Below are 24,308 nucleotides of genomic sequence, written 5' to 3'. Positions count from 1 at the left end.
TTGTAAAAGAATGTCCCATATACATTAAAACATATCGCGCAATATTAGTTTTACACAGCACGAAGTATTTTCAAAATGATTTCATAAATATCACCATTCACCATTTGTAGATATTTGGAAATATGTTCGAAAAATACCATTGAAACAAAACGGGTACGAATCGTTGTGGTCTCGTTTTATGAAGTTACTCCATCGGTCGCCCCCCCCCCCCCCCCCCAACTCCGCTTCTCGTTGTCGCAAACTTGAATGGTCATATTTATTTTCCGTCCGTGCATTACATTTTATTCGATTATTCGCTCAGTCTACGGATAGTGACTGTGCGCGAGAAAAAAAAAACTTAGTGTCGTCAGACGACTGTGCTCGAACATTTTGTATTTCGAAAATAAAGAGTATTTCTCATTCTTCTTCAGAGGTTTCCTATGAGGTACATACATGATTATCTCTGGTGAGTATTTATACATATATATATATACATTATACAGTTGTATAAAACGTGCACCCTGACTTACGTTTTTTTCGACTTACGCCGTCAATGCCGGAACGACCCATAGCGTAACTTCGGGGTATTACTGTATTGGAATCATTCTGGAATTGTACATCGCTTGTTACACACAACTCTACTGACAATAATGAAATAATTTTATGTTCGAAGCTATTTTACGAGTGAAAAGGGTTTCAAAAAATGATTATATATAATATTGGAACACTTTATTCATGTTGCTATGGATATATGACACAATTGTTGACATCGACGTTGAGGATTATTTTTATACCCTCTGAAATATTAAATGCAAGGAAATAGTATCCGAGATTCGAGGTAACTATGAAGCTGCGGGTTGTGCGAAACAGTTCCTTCTCCCGGTTGATGGGAGTTTCTAACATCCTTTGCGAAGTAATGTAATTTGAACATAGTTCACCACTCCATGAAGATATCCTCGCGGCATGTGACATTGCGTCCGTCCAACGGTTACGACGGATTATCCTGTAAAATACAAGCGTGTTCATTTGGTTGTTTCGCTTTTTCAATGCAGAATCTATAACATGATTAGTACTTGTCGATAAAAATATACTTTGGCAAAGAATTCGTGCCCTCCCCTCCTTATCATATAAAGACACATACAAATACATGGTTCCTCTTCTGTTCTCTTACAACCATGTGTCGGCGCCATCTCACTATACCCAAAAATGTTAAGAGTGAATGGTCGAATCTGATGAAATGGAATAGTGTGATTAAAAATTTTGATCATCTTGAATAATCCGAAAAGTTGAGATAATTCTTTTGAAATTAAGATATTCATTTTTTACGAATCACTCTAAATCTCACCGTGTTCAATATTTTACTACCGATAGCAGATATCTAATGCATGGTCATTCGGAATGAATATGAACGGGAAATTCCTCATCAAACCCGACGGATTATTTGTAATCGGAAAGATTTTTTACAGAATGTATAAAACGGTAGAAGCCTCGCCAAAAAATAGTACCATTAAACAATTCGTTCGTTAATAACAATTACAATGTTCAATGTTTCCGGATAAACCAAAGTTTTCTACGAAAGCTTATCCTCTCTGCTCGCGAATGTGCTGTGAATAATTTTTCTACGTCAAATAGAACCGGAGATGAGATATTGATTCTTCAAGTTTACTGCGCGCTCATTTTGCAACAAAATTGAATGACTCGGCGCTTTCTGAAAAAAAATCGTAGAAATAGGTTTTGACTTTTTATGGTCACATATCACTTCGAAAAAGCTTTCATTGTTTTGGAAAATACGCGGTCATTTTTTGTCAGAATGATATTTCTGACTCAAGAACCTAAATTTCGTCCCAACTGACTTTTTATGGTTTATATGATGAAATAATAACAGTCGTAATATTTATTTTCCTTAAGATTTGAAATTTCTCGCATATTTGCATCGTACTTAGGGTATATGTCAACACGTGTAAATTTCTCCAATTATCGGAAAAGAAAATTACCGTACGATTATAATAATTGAACTCTCCGAGCATTCGAATCTAGGCTCCGATAAAATTGTGGTATTCGCAACGAAGCATTCAGCAATTCTTATGTTCTGCACACTCCTAACGAAAAATCAAAATGATTATATATGAAGAGAACACAGAAAAGAAAATTTGAAACACGTATACAATTTGGTTACTCAATATTTTGAAAAATGTATAACGAAACGACGATCGAAACAAATGTCAACAAAACGACGATCTTTCGAACGCTACTCTTTCGAAGCAAACGTAAACAGACGATTTGTTTTCTACATTTTTTTCTATACTATGAAAATGCTGGAAGTCCCTCCCCACTCCTCAACGGTATACATTTTCGTAGAAATACAATCATGGGTACAGTGAGAACACTCTGGGGCGAGTGTTTCCATACTTATGAACGGTAGTGTATATTCATTTGAAAAAAAAACGGCAATTTCTCAAATAATGAATTGAAAAATCTGAAAAAATTCACACAGAGTACCTTTTAGTAGTACTTTGATGTAACCAATTATGGGGCAGATCTGAGATGGTCGAAAAAAAAATGGCGGAGTTGACGGAGAATCCTTCCTTTTCGGGTTAAATTCCGAAAATATCGATTTTTGGAAAAAAAGGTGAGAACCGAAGTAGTTCAGAATTTGATTCTCAACAAGTTTGTTACTATTCATTTATGCCATTAAGTTGAAAATAAACGAGATAACGGAAATATTTCGAATTTGTCGTTTTTTCAGGTTTAATTCCAAAAATCTTGATCCTAGAAGAAAAACTGTAAGAACTAAACTTGTAGAGAATCAAAATTTATACAGCTTTTGTTGTTACAGTTTTTCTGTAAAATCAAAACCGGCCGAGTTATTCAAGAAAAACCATTTTAACCTAAAAAAACCAGTTTTCGAATAAACGCATAAGCATGATTTGGTCGCCATTTTGAATTTACACTCCCAGTGATCCCTGCGAGACAGCTGTGAAAAAAAAATTTTCGTACAAATTATTTACAAATGAACCGGGGAATTTCGATATCAATTCTGACGATGACCCAAGAAATTAAAAGGATAATCGAAACAGAAATCCGAAAAAATTAAATTTCCATTTCTTTGAATGAAAAAAGGCGTTTTCCCGAAAAATTTCTTAGGAACTTTCGACTCCAATTTTGACAAGGATTCGCCCTGTCAAGTATTTGCTGTGAATTACGAATCACCCTGCATAGCAAGTGTAGATTTGGCAGGATTCTTGTAAATGATATCTATAATTGCATAACAGAAATTTGCAGTATAAAACACTTACCATTGCAACGAACGATTCGTTCGTCGGAGCGTCAAATTTAACCTTTTTTCGGTTCAGCCGTGCGACGTAACTTATCCATTGGTGCACTCACAAGATTATTGTTGTTTGTAACAAATATATGTATACACACTGGCCGCGTGAAAATTTGCACGTGATTAGAACTTGTGACACGGCAAATTACCAAAACATTCGCGTTTGCTTCGTTCGCCGCGAAAAGTGGATGTGGACGGTACGCGAGGAAACGCAGAAGTGACGGCCGCGCGGATAGTGGGGACAGTGGGGTGTGAGGGATAGTACTCGGAATCCGAAGAAGTTGATTCCTTCGAGAGTTCCAAATTTCTGTGAAATTATAGGATTGTGCCGGATTTGATGTACAACAGTAACACATACCCTGACTTTTCGTAGGTCGTATACGATGCAGAAACCAACCCAAAACTCGCTAGCGTATCCGTAGCGTATACCATCTACGAGAAGTCACGGTATGTAGTTTTATAACGATTTCCACCTAATGAGTAACTTTCAGGTAGTTCGTCTGATGTAAAAAAAAATTTTGGTAGCATCATTCAGAACTAGGCGTAATTGACATATGAAACGAAGCAAATAAAGTATGAAATCCTTATTTGTTGAGAATTAAAAACAGAAAAAATTGACAAGCAAATCTTCATCAGAATTTTAACAAGGATCGGCCCTGTAAAATATTTGCCACGCATCTTGAACCGTTGTATGCAGTAATTGTATGTATGTACAATGACATAGATTTTTTGCGGGATGTATTTCTAGTATTGTTAAACACATCCGGTTCAGAAACAATTTCGCGTATGTATTAGGGTAATCTTTAAAACAGGCTCGGACGATTATCAACCGGCCCCCCCCCCCCCCAAATTTGCTATAAATAAATAAATAATGGTCTGTTCAAGAGCACAATTTTTTATCTCAACCCTAAACCCTCACGCCTATACTTGCGTGTTTCCAGCAATTTCGGTATTTATTTTACTGCCGCATCTAATCTTTCGGTCAATAATCTGTAAGTATGATAATTTTGCGGACATCGATACTACTATTAGATGAGGATATCCGGAGCGTATATGGGGCATTCTATGTCAATTATTCGCCATTTATATCTGCCTTTTCGACGAACAGGAATTAATGGATAGGTATTTTCGTTTTTGTTAATGATTTTCCATCAAATCTATGAAAAAAGACAGATTTAAGTGGTGCGTACTCGATGTAGAATGCCCCAAAACCCGTCAATAAAATAAAAAATAATAATTTTCTTTGCGGAAGTACGACTCAAAACGAGAAAAGAAACAGTATGTTATTTTAATATCGGGTTTTGGAAAAGCCATGAGCATTTAAAAAAAAATTGTGCGATATTTTGATAAATTTATGGTGTTTGGATGGGTTGAGACAAACATCTAAAATATTTCAGAAAGACTGCTTTTGGCAGGTACAAGAAAGTGTAAAATTTTCAATAAAATCAAAATTGGTTGGGGTCACGGGTTGGTCGGTTTCGCATGGAATGCCCCGTTCACGTATAGTCGGGCTACGTGCGATTACGAATAGTTACCGCGATTGTGAACTGATGTTACCATTTCCAAACGATGCCTTATAATATGCACGAATTTCAAAATCTAACGGTTATTCTGAGTGAGTTGTACATTTTTTCGTATCCACCTTAATATCCTATGCTCTCGTCGGCACTGCAGATTGTTGCTTTAGTAGAAACATAGGACATGTGCGTATTATCATGTCGTTTTACCATCTGGTACCGCTTCGGTTGACTACAGCGCTTCTGGAGGTTCAACGTTGAACTAAATTACAGACTTCTCGTGCATCGGAACGGGCTCCTGTCACCTGAAAATCGCCCGCACAAATCGTCCCATATTTACAGAAAACTGACTAGTGCTATAGGTTTTCCCGGATTACGTGTGTGTTTTTGTACGTCGGTATCTCCCTGGCAAAAGTGAAAGAAATTCTGATATCGTACAAGCGGTGAATATTCAACAAGTCGCTAGCCCGATCGGCCATGTTTGACGCGACGTGATTTTATTGAGTTCATCATTATTTTTATTAGACGTTATCAGTGATTTGCGATAGTAGTGACTGAGATACAGACGTACAATCTTATTCAAGCTATCTTTTGAAAATTTTCCCAGTCAGATTCGTACCCCCGTTTTATCAGGATTTGTGCGGGCGATTTCCCCGCTTCTGACGTCACGAAATATATATAGGACATGCCAGGTCAGCGGCACCTTATAAGACTCCATGTATGCGTTGACCTCCGGCAAATGCTGCGGTGACCAATCAGGAGCCCGGCGCAAGTCCGGCAGCGGCTACCTCCGGCATGCCGCACCGCACTGCGTTGAGATCATTCGGCTAAAGTCGAGAACTTTCGGGGCCATTCGGAATCTGGCAAAGCTCAAATCATGGCTCAAATAATAGTCAACGCGACGTAGGTTATGTCGTACAAAACAGTTTATGAAAACAAACCATCAATAACATCAACAAAAGATTCCACTATGGAATATAATTGTGATGACGTGAATGAACTTGTAATTCATTACGTGAGAAACCGCCCGGAATTATGGGATAGAGTATTCCTTTCTTTTAGGTTATGTAGCTATCGTTTGTATACGTTTTTACGACGCATCTTCGATTTCCGTACGTGGCGTAGCGCTAAAGTCTGCCGCGTGCATGGAGTCGCCTTCCGCATGCGTTTGCCGGAGCTCGACGCATACATGGAGTCTTAGCTTTATATGACTATGATCCCTTATACATATACAAGGCTTTTCTCCTGATATCAGAAAAATTCTTAAATGTAACATTGCATTGTGTATGTGTGATTGAGCCTGATGTGTGTATGTGTGCAAGTACCGAGCGCGAGCGAGCGTCGACGGCGTCGTCAGTCAGTCGACACCAGAGCCTTGTACCATGAATACAACACTACTAACAGAGATGAGTAGGGAGATCTCCAACGCTCGGCTTTTCGTGATACCAGCTAGGTTGGAGCGTCGACGTGACACCTAGGCGGCCACGCACCGAAGGTGGCCCATTTCCGACCTGACACCTAGGCGGCCATGCACCGAAGGTGGCCCACAATCGTGCATATATAGATATACTCGGTCGCTCGAGCAAGCGGTTGCCAATCGCATCCTTGTCCCCGCTCGCACAAATATTTCCAGGAATGCAAGAATTGGGATTTTCTTGTTTCAATTATGAATGTCAGCGAATAAAAGTATCTCCAGATTTGATAAATTTTGGATTCAATTAGCGGACGCTGAACCAAAATAATTAACCATTCCCAGCCCGAATACTTTTTTTTTTTTTTTGTAATAAATATTATTTTTTTATTGATATGAAAATATGTGACGCCTGGTGTTCTCGAATATTTGTATACGCAGTCTATGGAAAAATATACGAAGCCAGCTCGATAACACTTATGCAAAATGTGCAATGGGCAAGTGGTTGAAGGAAATTTTTTTTTCTCGAACTGAATCTTCCAGAGAACCATCAGCAAATTCCAAGCAAGCTCCATAAACATACCGAGCAAACGCGCGATCACGGACGTAGCTGTGGTGTGGCTGAGTGGATACCACATGAGGATGAATTTTCAATCACAGGTTTTTGCGCGAAGTTTTCCTGTATTTAGGTTAATTACTGCTGCCTTTGCTATAATACTGCATTCAAGTCTTAAACAAAACACTAAAAAATAAGTTAACCACTTAATGTAAAACAAAATGTTAGATTGAGCTTAAAATTTAAGCCGGAGTTACATAAACTAAGATAATTACAAGTGCAATATTGTAAATATTGAACATTTATTGTTCATCTAAATAAATATGGTTTCCTCCTCAAAAAAAAAAAACATGAGGATGGAGTGATGCGGGACACGGGTTCGATCGCAGTTCACTCTTTTTTTTTTTTTATTTTTAAATTCAATCCCGGTTTTTTTTTTGTATTTTCGGAGAGAAAAAAGAAATCAAAGAAAGAAAATTTCGAGAGCCGGTCGATTTTTTCCTTCTTTCCTTTTGCTTTTTTTTTTACTGAACCCACCTTTTTTGTAGTGGGGGTAACCCGGAAGAGAATAAATAATTGAAACAATAAAATTCCGAGAGCGAATCGATTTGTTCCCCGTTTTTGGCGCCTCTTTTTTGATACGGAAAAGTTTTGACAGTAATGGAAAATAGAGATTACTAAACACAAATGTATTGTTTTTCAATAACACCGGCCCACAAAAAAAAAAGTGGTCTGTACTTTTGACCGGACCTACCTATCTTTATGTATTTTGACGCGCTGAATCCGAATCTAAAGTCAGTTTTGCCCGTACGCCCTCAAAATTTTGAGTAAATTGCAAAAAACCATAAAAATCGCCAAAAATTAGCATTTTTGGTAAGTAAATAATTTATGGAACTATAGACCAAGTATGATTTTTATGCATTTTGGTCCGCTAAACCCAAATCTGAAGTTTATTCAACCATAAGCCTTTTAAAATTTAATTCGGCCGGTGTTATTAAAAAACAATCCATTTGTTTTTAGTAATCTCTATTTTCCATTACTGTCAAAACTTTTCCTTATTAAAAAAAAAAAACGCCCATTTTATATCAGTCTTGACGAGCATTTCTTAAGAAGTTTGAGAGATGCGAGATCGGAACGACAAAATTATTTCAGTAGCAACAATGTATGGACCCCTCTCCTTTTCTGATATTGGCAGCCAGTTAAGAGGCTTCACAGTGTTCAGTTTAGTGCCAGCAGCTCTCGAGGTAGCAAGATGGTAAGTGAATTACATAATTATTTTACATGTATGGAAAAACCGGCAGGTTTGACGATCGTCTATTTACTTTATAGATTAAGAAGAGAAAGAAAGGGAAGGACCTGTAGTCGTATTTTATACTTTATTTAATTTTCCTTGAATTGTCAGACGTTTTTATTTTTGATGGTATAGGAAGAAGATGTGTGGGGAATTCCATTCTAGTGCCCAAGAATATAGTACACATTTTCGATCATTTTTTCTTTTTTTTTTTTTTTTGGAAAACATTTTCCTCAATTTCGAAATTTCCTTAATTTTTTGGTATTCAAATCGATTCTTACCAATTTTGCGCACAGGTGGGATTTCTTTAATTATTTTTTCCCTAATCCTGAGGATATTTCCTATCTGAGACCACTGTCAATAGGCGAGAACCGTAGTAGATGTTAGATCACGTTATCGTGTCGTGCTTACAAATAATATTCTCAATTATAAAATTAGTGTGAATTTCTTCAGAATTTTAACAGAAGCTTTTTCGGAATTGGTTTTACAATTTTTTTCTACTTCAGTGGTGGCTAAAGAAATCTGCGAAAAATTCCGACACTGTTTCAAGTCGATTGAAACCGTGGTTGTAACATCATACTAAAGAATTATGAAAATCGAAGAGGGTGAGGTACATGGGTTGCAAATTTGACGCGGAATGCCCTATATACAATGTATATGTATATGTAATTAGGATGGTCGTTAAACGGATTATTTACGTTAATGGCTTAGAATATAAAAAAACATCTCCAATTTTTTCAGATTTTCATTTCGAGTTCTTAGTGGCCTTATGTGATTTTCTTTTTAATCAGAAAAAAAGGTAATTTTATGATATCCGGAATCTCGCCTATTGACAGTGGTCTCAGATAGGAAATATCCTCAGGATTAGGGAAAAAATAATTAAAGAAATCCCACCTGTGCGCAAAATTGGTAAGAATCGATTTGAATACCAAAAAATTAAGGAAATTTCGAAATTGAGGAAAATGTTTTCCAAAAAAAAAAAAAAAAGAAAAAATGATCGAAAATGTGTACTATATTCTTGGGCACTAGAATGGAATTCCCCACACATCTTCTTCCTATACCATCAAAAATAAAAACGTCTGACAATTCAAGGAAAATTAAATAAAGTATAAAATACGACTACAGGTCCTTCCCTTTCTTTCTCTTCTTAATCTATAAAGTAAATAGACGATCGTCAAACCTGCCGGTTTTTCCATACATGTAAAATAATTATGTAATTCACTTACCATCTTGCTACCTCGAGAGCTGCTGGCACTAAACTGAACACTGTGAAGCCTCTTAACTGGCTGCCAATATCAGAAAAGGAGAGGGGTCCATACATTGTTGCTACTGAAATAATTTTGTCGTTCCGATCTCGCATCTCTCAAACTTCTTAAGAAATGCTCGTCAAGACTGATATAAAATGGGCGTTTTTTTTTTTAATAAGGAAAAGTTTTGACAGTAATGGAAAATAGAGATTACTAAAAACAAATGTATTGTTTTTTAATAACACCGGCCGAATTAAATTTTAAAAGGCTTATGGTTGAATAAACTTTAGATTTGGGTTTAGCGGACCAAAATGCATAAAAATCATACTTGGTCTATAGTTCCATAAATTTTTTTCTTACCAAAAATGCTAATTTTTGGCGATTTTTATAGTTTTTTGCAATTTACTCAAAATTTTGAGGGTGTACGGGCAAAACTGACTTCAGATTCGAATTCAGCGCGTCAAAATACATAAAGATAGGTAGGTCCGGTCAAAAGTACAGACCACTTTTTTTTTTTGGTGGGCCGATGTTATTAAAAGACAATACATTTGTGTTTAGTAATCTCTATTTTCCATTACTGTCAAAACTTTTCCGCATCAAAAAAGAGGCGCCAAAAACGGGGAACAAATCGATTCGCTCTCAGAATTTTATTGTTTCAATTATTTGTTCTCTTCCGGGTTACCCCCACTACAAAAAAGGTGGGTTCAGTAAAAAAAAAGCAAAAGGAAAGAAGGAAAAAATCGACCGGCTCTCGAAATTTTCTTTCTTTGATTTGTTTTTCTCTCCGAAAATACAAAAAAAAGCAGGGATTGGATTTAAAAAAAAAAAAAAAAGAGTGAACTGCGATCGAACCCGTGTCCCGCATCACTCCATCCTCATGTTTTTTTTTTTTTTGACGAGGAAACCATATTTATTTGGATGAACAATAAATGTACAATATTTACAATGTTGCACTTGTATTATCTTAGTTTTAATTTTAATTATCTTAGTTTATGTAACTCCGGCTTAAATTTTAAGCTCAATCTAACATTTTGTTTTACATTAAGTGGTTAACTTATTTTTTAGTGTTTTGTTTAAGACTTGAATGCAGTATTATAGCAAAGGCAGCAGTAATTAACTTAAATATAGGAAAACTTCGCGCAAAAACCTGTGATTGAAAATTCATCCTGATGTGGTATCCACTCAGCCACACCACCGCTACGTCCGTGATCGCGCGTTTGCTCGGTATGTTTATGGAGCTTGCTTGGAATTCGCTGATGGTTCTCTGGAAGATTCAGTTCGAGAAAAAAAAAATTTCCTCCAACCACTTGCCCATTGCACATTTTGCATAAATGTTATCGAGCTGGCTTCGTATATTTTTCCATAGACTGCGTGTACAAATATTCGAGAACACCAGGCGTCACATATTTTCATATCAATAAAAAAATAATATTTATTACAAAAAAAAAAAAAAAAGTATTCGGGCTGGGAATGGTTAATTATTTTGGTTCAGCGTCCGCTAATTGAATCCAAAATTTATCAAATCTGGAGATACTTTTATTCGCTGACATTCATAATTGAAACAAGAAAATCCCAATTCTTGCATTCCTGGAAACATTTGTGCGAGCGGGGACAAGGATGCGATTGGCAACCGCTTGCTCGAGCGACCGAGTATATCTATATATGCACGATTGTGGGCCACCTTCGGTGCATGGCCGCCTAGGTGTCAGGTCGGAAATGGGCCACCTTCGGTGCGTGGCCGCCTAGGTGTCACGTCGACGCTCCAACCTAGCTGGCATCACGAAAAGCCGAGCGTTGGAGATCTCCCTACTCATCTCTGCTACTAATATAGTTATAAATATTGTGTCGAAGTCATTCGTTACCTTCCACGCTCTGTTCCTAGTATTCCCAAAACTCTCCCACAACATCAAAATTAAACAAGAGGGTATCGATATTTCTTTTAAAACTTTGAATACGACCAATAGTCTTTTTACTTCACTTAAAATCAAAACAGCTGTTCAAGATCAAATCAACACGGTTTATAAGATTGATCGTTTAGAATGTAATAAAACCTATATTGGACAATCATCATAAAATTTGAAAAAAAGAATATCCAAACACAAATCAAATATTAAATGTCATGACAGCGACACTTGTGCTTTAGCAGCTCATGCTTTACAATTAGGACATTATTTGGATTTTGACAAGGCAACATCTGAATCAAATTGGTATAAACGGAATATCAAAGAGATGATCCATATTAGTAAAAACAACAATACCGTTAATGGATGTACGGATGTACAAAATCTAAGTCACCTATATTTAGATATACTATAGTTAAAAAATTTCGCGCCAAACAACAGTTATGGTAATTCTCACTTTCGACAATTGACTACAACATCGAATTATTGATTCTGGTAATAGATCGTAATCAATCCTCCTGTCACTTCCTTCCATCATGCCGTTTAAACAACATCAAAGCGGAAAAGGTTGTCACTTATTCGTAAGTAATTTTTGTAACGTCGCTCTCCTATAATTTATATTCCAATTCTAAACCTTGTATATAGTCCTTTTCTAACATGTGCTTCTATTTTAATTTATAATTTTTACATCAAAGACACAAACTATTACAATTTTAAAAAGAAACTGAATCGTCATGATTTTGCTGCCACTTAATAAATTGACAGTATATGGTTTCTGAATAATAAATTTACCTGCTTTTAGAATTTATAAACAAAATTTTACTAATTATTACTCTATATAAGGATAATGTACAGAATGTTTAACAAAACAATTCTGTAATTTTATTTTAGTCTGAAGATGGTCGGCAGGGCCCGACCGAAACGTTGAATTTACATGTTTTGTAAATAAAATAAAATTGATGTAAAATGACTTTCAACCGACGAAAATTTTTTCTTACTAAAAGACGACAAGGTCACGAATAATATCTAAATGAGTACAAGACGACTAAATATCGATATTAAATGACATGCGGTTATGAAATATGTAAGAAAATTAGGAACAAGCTGAACGACACCGTATAGTCTGTCAGGTGTGGACATTTAAATAACTTATAAAAAACAGTCACAATCATCAAAAACCACAGCCCCAGAAAAAGTATTGGTAGTATAACACTATTTTGTACAAACAGCTTTCACTAACCTCTGACCTTTGATCTCACAGTGTTACCTTATTGAATGTATGCCGATCACTGCGTGCTGCATCTACAATTTTTTTTACCAATGTAATGCAATCTACTGGAATTTAATTTTATTGTGTATTCCAGGCTCGGACCGGGCCCTGCTTTTTTTGCTAGATCTATTAATGCAACCTATTGCCGGATAGTGAGGCATGTTGTGTCCAGAGCTAAAAATTAAAATAATAAGTTTAAGAATGGAACACGTGTTATTCATAGTTTACAAATAATACTACCCCACAATTGAAAGTAAATTTGAATGCTTTAAGGTATAAATGTATCGGATATCATAATCTATAAAATTTGAAGAACGATCTGTCGCGATAAATTTCTATATACATACATATACTTGCAGTACATAAATTTATATCAATATATTTCATTCGCCACTATACCACTTGATCAATATCATCGCCTACCTTTTGCTCGTTACGTTGTTCTTAAGGGAGCTTTCCAGTGTGAAATTTTCAAAAAATCGATTTTTTTTTCTGCTTTATCGAATAGTATACACTCTTCCGAATATTCCCTGAAATTTTCATGCCGAAATTCAGATTATTTCGGTTACTGTACAGCATTTCTTGGAAGAAGGCAACGGAGCGCTACAGCTGCCGCGTCGACCGTCTGCCCGTGCGACTGTTATTTCTATTGTCTCGTTCCTACCTGCACGTACATGAACTTGGCTCGCCAATTGTCGAAAATGTGAATTCGGACTATTGCATAATTTGCCGTTAATTAGCCGTAAATTAGTCGCGCGACTTATTTTTTTGTCACACTCAATTTTCAAAAAAAAAGCGGATGGCGTGCTAAATTCTTGAAAATCAATCAATCACTGTGTGTGGCAACTAGCCCCGAAGCACGTATTCTGCGGCAAGCAGATAGTAGAAATCGCTACGCAGTGTGCTGTGTGCACCTTCAATGAAGGTTACCACCCAATTTTAAAAATTTTGGAGACGATGGGATGCACGATAGGGCCGAGCGCCGCAGATTTCGCCCCTAAGTACAAGAATGCGCGCATCACCCAAGCAAACCGCCGGGCGTCCCTGGATAGCAAAGAGGCGAGGACAGCTCGTTGGACTGAACAATCCATTGAGCACGATCTTTTCGAAGAAGCAGAAGGGATATTGTATGGACCTGGCATCGCTGATTGACCGTAAGTAAACGATTTACCTAAAATTTCCTCACTTGAAACTTTGAAGGCGTTTTTCTCGAAACAGCATTTTTCAAAACGGTATCCAACTTGGAGGGCAGAGTTTTAAAGATATAGAGTTGAATTTTTTACACAATATTCTTAACGTCATTGTTTATCGTGCTATGGAAGCTTTTTTTTTTTTTGACATCTTCCTATTTTTTTGCCAAAAAAAATGCTAAAATCGATACTTTTTGTTCAAACCGGCGCCATTTTTGCAAAAAAAAAAAAAAAGCCTCCATAGCACGAAAGCCAATTATATACCGATCAATAATCTTTTTGTGTTTTTTGTTTCAGATCAAAATTGTGACCCCCAACGTGGACACCACATCCAAGTGCATTTTCTGCAACAATTGTTTCATCATTTTTATAGATATTAATTAATAAATAAATCGATCTTTAAAAAATTGTTTTGTATTCTTCAATACCCAATTAATATACAAAAAAAAACCAGACCGATTAGATTATTTTTTCTTTAAAAAAAAAAATCGCGAAAAACAGCGATTTTTCGGGCTGTCACACTGGAAAGCTCCCTTAAACGCACAAGCGGCATGAGCAGTACGTATAAATACCAAGTCCATGATACGTTGCACTACATCTACATCCTTTGACATTTCCCAAGCAACAACATTTGTCTAACAGACATCTATAAGATGCAAATCAAAAGTTATCTTTCGGATTTTCAAATTTGTGAACGAAAAGGCAATTATAAGACAGAACGTTTTGTTAACGTTGAATAGTTACCGAAAAGATCACCACTAATGGATAACTAAGCGAGCTGGGTGAATAGTTGTCTACATCCACACTTTCTTTGGTGTACACGTCGTCATTTGAAAGTGTCTATATGTTATAGTACGAGGGATGCCATAAAGATATCTTTCTTAAGGTAACATTTCGTAACCCAAGGTAGTATACAACTATCTATATCTACCAGCTAACAATTAAGACTACATATAGATAACGCCAGTTAGTCATGTTATCGCTATCGAAACGTAGATGACGTTTTGTACGCCGAAAAAGGTAAATGAAAGACATTCTAACCAAGCCAAAACTGCAGGTCAAACCAGATTGTATTTGGCGTATTTGGCGTTCCTGTATATCGCACGGATATTTTACAAGTATAATTTTAGCTCGATCAGTGCAGTTATTCGGTATAATAGTGCATTATGTAACGAGGGAATAAAGTCAACTCTTATTCCTGTGTTACATATAGGACTTTATTTCCGTCTCAACTATGGCTGTAATATTTATTTGAAAATTGGGATTTTTAAATTGACCGCGGCGTAGGCAATGCGGTGCGTCTTGTGGGCAATTGTTTGCGCTCGCTTCTTTTGCTTTCTTCAAGGCGCTCGTTTCTTCTGAATTTTGATTTCCGCTGATCCGATTTGCGGGAAATATATGCCACTTTCGCCTCGCTTTTAAGGTAAAAAAAGTTGACTTTATGGCTGAATCAGGAATAAACACTATAATGGGCCGTCGCTGGTTTTATAGTGATAACAAAGCTAATTCATATTTCTTATGGGCAGGAACATGCATTTACTTATTTACCGAATGGAATAGTTCAATTTTTTCAATAAAAGGATTGATTGATTGAAGTGAATGCGAAGAAAAAAAAATTCGTCAACCTTTCCCGAAGGCAACAACTTCGACAAATTCGTCAGCATTTGCCTGATTATTCTGCGCTTTGTGATATATCCACGCCTGCCTTTGAACAAAATAATAATGACTATGCTGGGCCAGATGAGCGCGAACATTATGATCATGATGACGATATGTCAGAACAGTACAATCATAATGAATAGAATAATGTTCTGATAGAAAACAATTGTCAAATTGATTATCCTACAGATTATGAAGTCGAGTCATTTGATCTGACTGCATTTCTGTAGAGTTGGCATGTTCAGAATACCCTAAACTTCATGGCCACTGATCAACTTTTGAAAGGTCTTTACAAGGCAGAACTTGCAAATATTCCATATTCTGCAAGGTCATTAGTTGGCACACCTCGTTCAAATACTCATAGCACTAGGTTCTGGTTTTTTGTCATCTTACGGAATAGAGAAATCATTAAGAGAACAATATATTTTTCTCGATACATCAAAAATTCCATCTCATTTATATTTATTTGTTAATGTGAAGGGTAAGAATTCTCGACCTCGTAGATAATATATTATTGAGTCTTGGTGAGCGGTCATAGAAATATGATTCGGCAATCTTTAAATTTAACAACGACACATACGCACAACAATTCGGGTTGCCCATGGGATCCCCTCTCTCTTCAATCTTGTCAGATCTTGTGATGGAAGACCTAGAAAGGTCATGCATCAGCAATCTAGATTTTGATTTACCCTTCTATTTCCGATATGTTGACGATATTTTAACTGCTGTCCCTAAAGAAAAAATAGACTACACACTGAATATTTTCAACCAATATCATCCACGATTACAATTCACCATAGAAATAGAAGATAATAACGCCATCAATTTCCTGGATTTACTGCTGATACATAACAACTCTAAAATCAAAACAGATTGGTTCCACAAAAAAACTTGGTCTCAAAGATATTTGAATTTTAATTCCCACCACCCGATGTCCTACAAGATAGGTACCATCTTTAATCTGGTTGACCGAGCCATCAAATTATCAAGTATAGAATTCCATGAAAAAAATTTATCCCTCATATATGTATAATATTTTAAGATGGAATGATTATCCACACGGCCTTTTACACAAACATATAAATAAGAGACGCTTCCATATCAATAACGTACTTGACAATAATATTGACTCTGCTTCCGCAGACGACAACAATAGACCAGCCACTACATTTATTCCCATCCCATATGTATCGGGTCTCTTTGAGTCACTGAATAGGTTATTTACCAAACACAATGTCAAGTTTGTGGGAAAAAACTCAAAAGACTTACAACCTGTCTTTGATTCGGGAAAAGATAGGATCCCTATGGGCAAACGATCCAATGTTGTTTACAAAATACCCTGCAACGATTGCAATCAAGTTTATATCGGACAAACTGGCCGCCATCTAAACACTAGAATCAAAGAACATCAACGAAATGTACAAGATAATGAGGATCGACATACTGCTCTAACCAAACATGTGACCAAAAAACAACATACTTTTAACTATGACAATGCAAACATCCTTTGTGAAGAACCCAATTATTATAAACGGTTACTACTAGAAATGTGCAATATTGTAGGACACCCAAATTCCGTTAATGTTAGACAAGACGTTGAACATCCTAGCAATATTTACAAACCGCTGATTACCGCCCACATATCACACATTGTTTAACCTTAACTAAGTACATAAATTTGTTGTCCCCATGGCACATGTTTTTATAAATGTTTATACTTGTTCACCTTCACTCCGGGTCATATTTGATTCTCCCATCAGTCGTTGTTTACCAGTTGACTCAAGAGGTTTAACAAAAATTGTTCAGACATGGAGAACAGGGTCACAATGATACCAGTACCATTGTTTGGACATCGTTTAAACTATTTTAACTACCATAAACCCTTTCTTTAAACCTTTTGATACATTGACCTATAGACAGTGAAGATACATAGTTTTTTTAATTAATTACTTTCATATTTTTAACACCTATACTTTTAACAATTGGAGAAGTCGACAACGATTATTGTCATACTATTTGATGAACCTGCGCTCGCCAAACTGTATTTTACGATTCTGACTTGTATCTTAATCCTCTTTCTTATAAAAGGTAAATTACTCTTTAAGTTTTATCACTTTATAATCATAACAGTTATTTAATATGTACTCACTAACCTACAATAGACAATAGCTTCAATAGTATTACACCTATAGTAATTAATGTCTTATTGTGTATTTAAAAAAAATTTTTTGTTCTTGACAGTCAAATGAAAAAATTAATCGTTCTCAGGAGGGCCCATATCCGGGTCGAAACATTAACGAAAATACGTTATACATTTCTATGACCGCTCACCAAAACTCAATAATATTTTATTTGTTAATGTCGATGGCATTCCAATATCCAGCAGTTCGAAGAACGAATAATTGCGGCCTATTTTAGGTAGAATGGACGATCCGTCATTCCCTAAAGTATTTTCCATCGCAGTATGTCATGGCACTGGGAAACCTTCATCGCAGGAACATAACTTTAATATTGAGTACCTACCTTTACATACAGAAGGATTCAACTTCAATAATCATCGTTTCAGAATTCATATTAGTAATCAGAGCATTTCTTCCTGATACTCCGGCAAGAAATCTTCTGACTTGTTTTCCGGGAAACAACAGCCGTTGTGCTAAATGTTTGCAGGAAGGTATTACCATACAGTACCGTAGACTATCCTTGTTACTGATTCACCGTTACGTACAGACAAAACTTTCCGGGCTTGGGTTACTCCCTGATTTTGGAAACGTCTGATCGGTATTAGAAGATATAAATATTAGCATGTCAAGACAATTCTTATTAGAGTATATACACCTCACGTGTCTTGGTGTGATGAAATAGCTCCTCACAATATGGATAAATGAATATAAATCGTCGCAAGCGACACGAAGATCATTTCATTTTATCGATCAATTTTTCCGTACTTTCGCAGCCAATTTTTCCCGTGAATTTGTTCGTAAATGTCGCACTTTTGACGAGCGCCACCACTGAATTTCGCGTATGTTTATTATATCTGGGTCTTATTTTTTTTTCAATTAATTTTGCCAAACGACCTTCTTGCTTATTTCAACGGCTTGAATTCTGCTGCTCGGATCTTATTCTCTCCATAAAATTGCACAAGTAATAACCAATATGCCAATGATCTCTTACTTCACTTTGTAAAAATGATGCGATGTTTCTACGGCGATGAGACGATGATTTTTAATGTTCACAATTTAATTCTCATTGCAAGTGATGTTTTGATGTACGGGCCACTTGATTCATTTAGTGTATTTCCATTCGAAACTTACTTACAGACGATGAAGAACAAATTTCGTTCAGGAGCACTGCTTTTGCCTCAGGTGATGAACAGATTAGCTGAAAAATCAAAGTCTCCACCCTTAAACCATACGTCAGTGCGTTCGGGTTATAATTTGCAGAATAAGAAAAAAATGGGTGCCCTTCCAGATGGTTGGCACAATGCATATGATAAAATTGTATTCCCCACATTTACATTGATTAACAAACCTCCTGATAATGCGTGATAGCCGAAGGATGGGAATGTTATACACATTGAGTTCATCTGTTATCGTGAGGACTGCCATGTCCTGTTATTGTTGGTCGTCAATTCATAAATTCGCTATCCATGAAACATTATCCTCGTGCTTCCCGGCAATTAACCCTTAAACGATAACGTTGGGTCATTCGTGCCTCGGCAAAACTAACTCTCATTGGTAGCTCGAGGAGGAGGGAAGGGAGCCCGGGCGAACTGTGCTGGAAAAAATTGTATTGTAGCAGGCTACTAGAAACCCGAGCACCGACGCCGTAATCCTTCACCACCCGTCGTGAGGATCAGAGGTATTTTCGAAAAGGCACGAGTGACCCGACGTTACCGTACATGAGGGCGAAAAGTGCAAACCGCCACAGGACAGAAAGACTTTTTTGTGCTGCAGCAAGTCTCGCAAGCCTGTCTGCGAAGACCACAGATATGATAGACGCATTGATTGCGTCTAATTTTAGGCCAATCTCTTATATTTTTCTACTAAATATATATTTTTTTTTTTAAACAATTCATGTAAAAATCACAAAATTAAAAATAAATGTTATTTTCATTAATAAATTGATTGAAAAATATGAAAATGTCTTCTTTATTAAAAATTTCGTACATTTACGCGTTTTTTAAAACCGATTTTTCATGCTCAAAACTTAAGCATTCCATTCATTCGTATCGTCATTCAAGTTTTTTTTTGTTGAAGTACAACTCTTAAACTTTCATTTCCCGCTTGGATCATCAAAAAATATTAATTTGATCAAAAATTATGGATTACTAAAAAAAAAAACATTTGACACATTTTAATTTGCTTATTTAATTATACAGAATTAAAAAAAAAATCGGCAATATTGTGAATTATTTTTATTCTAGGATAGTTAATAAGTCACCATGAATTTTTTCAGATTTTTTAAAGCATTTTAAAGCACTTTTTTAAGCATCGGACACGAGTGACCCGACGTTACCGTTTAAGGGGGGAACCCAGTTTAGACCGATCGAAAAATCGTCTTTTTTTTATTGCATGAATCGTTAGTATAACTATTCAAGAATATGTGGTCTAAATTTCAAAGCAAAATTCCCATTAGTTCGAATGCTATGAGCACTTAAGTGACCGCCCGTCGGTTCTGTGAAGAAGCGCACGGTAATTATAACGGTGATGGAGATTCGAAAACGTTCACAGCAATTCTAAATTTGAATCCCTACGGTAATGAACTGAAAGTTGTTAAAAGTGAATGTATAGGCCATGTTCAGAAAAGGATGGGAACTCGGCTCCAAAACATCAGGAAAGATAAAAAACTGGGCGGAAAAGGAAAATTGACAGAGACGTTGGTGAAAAAGCTCAGCACGTACTACGGCTTAGCGATTCGAAGAAATATAAACAGCGTCGAAGACATGAAGAACGCTATAATGGCAACTTTTCAGCACATGATATCCACAGACAACAATCCACAACACGACAACTGTCCAGAGGGAGAAGATAGCTGGTGCAAGTGGCAGCAAGCTAAAGCACTTGGAACAGAGCCTGAACCGCACCCTGCCCCATTACACCCCGATGTTGAAAAAGAAATTCTTCCCATATACGAAGATTTATCGAGAGACGATCTGCTGACGAGATGCTTAGGCGGTCATACGCAGAATGCGAACGAAAGTTTCAATTCAACCGTTTGGCGACTGGCTCCAAAGCATCTACATGCTGGTTTAAAAATAGTCGAGGTTGCAGCATTTTTGGCTACTGCATTATTCAATGAAGGAAATTCAGCCCTTCTAATGCTGATGAATGAATTAAATATCGTCGTTGGCTCACGGAGCTTCAATTATGCCGAGAGCATGAACAGAAAGCGCGTGACGAGACAGAATAGGCGCAGCTCATTGGAGACGAAGGAAGGTCGTATAGCTCGTCAAGCGGAGTTGCAAGCTAAAAATGACGCATATGAGCAAGAAGAGGGATTGCTATATGGTGCTGGAATAGTTGATTAACCGGTGGGCATTTTTTATAATTAATTACTGCCTTGAATTTCTCGTTTTCGCTACATTTTATTTCAAACGCGTTTTTCTCGAAACGACTTTTTTTCGACTTGTGAAAAGTTGTTTCGAGAAAAACGCGTTCGAAATAAAATGTAGCGAAAACAAGAAATTCAAGGCAGTAATTAATTATAAAAAATGCTCACCGGTTAATCAGCTATTCCAGCACCATATAGCAATCCCTCTTCTTGCTCATATGCGTCATTCTATTATTCAATAGCACAGCGGTATTGAGGCAGGTAGCTGGAAAAGAAGGGCCTGGGCGACCGCTCCGTTATAATTACCGTGCGCTTCTTCACAGAACCGACGGGCGGTCACTTAAGTGCTCATTGCATTCGAACTAATGGGAATTTTGCTTTGAAATTTTGACCAGATATTCTTGAATAGTTATACTAACGATTCATGCAATAAAAAAAAGACGATTTTTCAATCGGTCTAAACTGGTTTCCCCCCTTGAGGGTAGTCAAAATGACGTTACCCTCGAAGGGTTAAGTATTTTTTAAATTTTAGAGTTATCTTTTCCGCTGATCCATACCGAAACATAGGTTTCTTATCAGTATCTTTTAAGACTGGAATTTACCCTTCTTGTCATGTTTTTGTCAATTTTTTATTCTTGCCGTCTCTTGTTATTGACTACACTTGACATCGGCATTATACTATTACTAATTGCACACGGCAGGTTAAAATTTTTGTTCTACTCGTTGCGACTTTTTCACATCAACCATGCCACCTATAATACTGCCACCCATTCGGAAAAGTAACCAAAATATTCTACGTAAGTAATTTCAATATTTGTTTCACAGATAATGTCCAACCCCCTCCAGTAAACAACGTTGCTCGCGTATCAACATACCAAAATGCAGGTGAGCAACTCCAACGGCTTTATCAGGGTCAAGCTGCATTTATTTGTTCGTTTTTCCACCACAATCGAATAAATTACATCAATTCAAAATAATAAAAGTATATAACAATCAGCTAGTGGACTTGCAACAATTACAAATAGTTAACATGATTGACAACCAACCGCCTGATTTGCAAAATAACACGGAACCAACCCAGAAAGAGGAGCATCTGGAGGCAGAGGAGTATGTACAGGAAGATGACTACATTGAAGATGATAACCAGGGTGGAGAAGGTGAAGGTGTAGTCGAGAATGTTGAAGTATATATTCACTCCCCTACTATTTGCCGTATGTACTTCACTTATGATAACATGCTTGCCATTTTTCGTTTCCTGCACAATGACGTCATTTTGGCAGTAAATCAAGAGCTTAAAACTATAATAAACAATCTCATACAATCCACCGGAAACATGGAACGAACGATTACCGAAATTCCGTTATTTCTTCGGAAGGGTGGATTAAACAATAACAGACCAAATCGAGCCATTATTAATTTCCTGGAACATCCATTCGATGCGTTACCTGATCTTCTTGCTTTCGATTATTCATTTGCGGACGACGAACCGAAACGCAGACAATTTGTAGGTATTAACATTTTATATTCCATTTGATCAATCTATAATATTTATATATTCATATGTCCACTCATTTCAGGCACAAAAAATCTGTGAAAAGGATGGCCTAAATTTGCAAAAAGCTATCAGTAAAGCTATGGCCACCGTTATGGCAGACCAATTGGCTACCAGGTATACGCGGAGTAGTCATACACGTAATCAAAGCATGAAGTATTACCATGTGAAGTATAATGTTATAGCTCATGTTCTCCACTTAAATGCTGTTTAATATTTACAGGAGAGGATAATATTTTACGTGTTTCAACGACAAAGGTCGCCCAAATCATCACAGGCAAATATAAAAATATTCTTCACTACAACGATTATTTTGCAAAAAAAATTAATCATGGCCATGTCTTTTTAATAGATATATTACGCGGTGAACACAGTATTTCGATTCGTAACGTATAGAGGAGAACATTATGCTGAGTGGTTACGTCGTCCGGTGACCGAATGAAAACTGCTGAACGAGCTGCAAGTAATTGTTGTAACCACAAGCAGGGCAGGTACAACCCAACAACAACAATCTGCGAATCGAAATTTAATCTTACCGATGATCATCAAAAATTAAGGCTAATACTCGATGTATAGGTATATTGCTGGTTGCGGTAGAATCTTTCTTCTATTTTATTCTTTTTTTTATCCACCCAGGTTGAAATTTTTTCTTATTTACTTAAGGGGGGGGGGGGGGGGGGGTAAGGGATTGCACTTTCGAAAAATCGATTTTTTTGTCTTATCTTATTGTTAAACATTTCAAGAATATATTCCCAAAATTTTAAGTCGATCTGAGCAAAACTCTTGAAGTTATTGTCTAGTTAGTTTCCTACCTTTTAACATTATAGCTCTCAGAGCAGGTATACAGCTTATTCACTTCTATCGTTCTGGTCCAATATCCTGTTTCGAGAATACTTTATTTAGTAAAGACAGTTAAGTAAAGCCATAAAGACATATTTTATATTTGTATGTATACTATACACTGTACAATATTTTAAAACGAGAGACGAGCGTCAGTTTGTCGTTGTACGTTCGATCGTGCGCTTGTGATTTTTTCTCAAAACTACTTTTTCAAAGTCCGTGTTCACTGCCATTTAAAAACTACTTGACCGATTCATTTCAAACTTGGTACACATTTTCTACATATAAAATACCTCCCCCCAACATTTAGTTAAAATTCTTTTTTTTACATTAAGGGGGTTTCCCACCCACAAAATGGCGGAATTTTGCGTGGAAAATAGCAGTTTACATTTTAGATGGCTACCAAAAATTTTTAAATGACAAAAAAATAATCAAAGAACGTTAGGGGCAGGGTTTGATGATACTTTGACTACATTTTAATGGTTTTTGATATCAGATAATTTCCGACTGAGATATAGTGAACACCGCAAATTGTTTTTTTTCTGAGACGTTCTGGGGCAAGCTCTGTCACCGGCTTGTTTTTCAACATTTCCGCATGAATAAATTACAGAATATTGTTAAAAGTATACTTAATAATGTACAAAAGGTTTGACTAAATTTGCTCAATCCATACTTTTAAAAAAAATTCACAAAAAAAGTTTTTTTTTTACGCTGAAACCCTTACCCCCCTTAATAAGAAAGATCTAATTATAAGTGTAATACGTCACTTGAAACCTTGAGACGAGTGTTTTTCTTTAGAATTAACGAAAAGCGAAAACATTAAGTTTGGCCTATTTTTAAGAAATCTTGATATTCCTTTATATGTCATTAAATAACTATGGTAGTAAGATTTTCTTTTCATTATTCTACAAGACGTAAGTACTCAAAAATCTACATCTCATTTGCTGCCAAGTATGCGAAATACGTCTCGTAGTACGTTGCACAAGGACATTTTTTGAGTTCAGTTTTTACTTTAAT

The 24,308-nt window shown here is 36.4% G+C and overlaps 2 long non-coding RNA genes across 3 annotated transcripts; both read left to right on the top strand.

Annotated features, from left to right (window-relative positions):
- Nucleotides 1-11,371: 11,371 nt before the first annotated feature.
- On the top strand, nucleotides 11,372-22,105 carry LOC124302587 (uncharacterized). Of its 2 annotated transcripts, none has more exons than XR_006907736.1 (3): nucleotides 11,372-11,811; nucleotides 21,725-21,784; nucleotides 21,897-22,105. It is a non-coding gene; the product is annotated as an uncharacterized LOC124302587 (long non-coding RNA). The 2 variants fall into 2 exon arrangements; XR_006907735.1 differs by lacking the exon at nucleotides 11,372-11,811 and adding an exon at nucleotides 17,132-17,437.
- Nucleotides 22,106-22,180: 75 nt separating this feature from the next.
- Nucleotides 22,181-22,728, top strand: LOC124302588 (uncharacterized). Its single transcript, XR_006907737.1, has 3 exons — nucleotides 22,181-22,403; nucleotides 22,477-22,568; nucleotides 22,675-22,728. It is a non-coding gene; the product is annotated as an uncharacterized LOC124302588 (long non-coding RNA).
- Nucleotides 22,729-24,308: the final 1,580 nt, after the last annotated feature.

The sequence above is a fragment of the Neodiprion virginianus genome, chromosome 4 (genome assembly GCF_021901495.1).
Source record: "Neodiprion virginianus isolate iyNeoVirg1 chromosome 4, iyNeoVirg1.1, whole genome shotgun sequence".
In the NCBI taxonomy this organism is placed as follows: Eukaryota; Metazoa; Arthropoda; class Insecta; order Hymenoptera; family Diprionidae; genus Neodiprion; species Neodiprion virginianus.
Note: the sequence above shows the minus strand (reverse complement) of the source record. Positions and strands in the feature narration are given on the sequence as shown.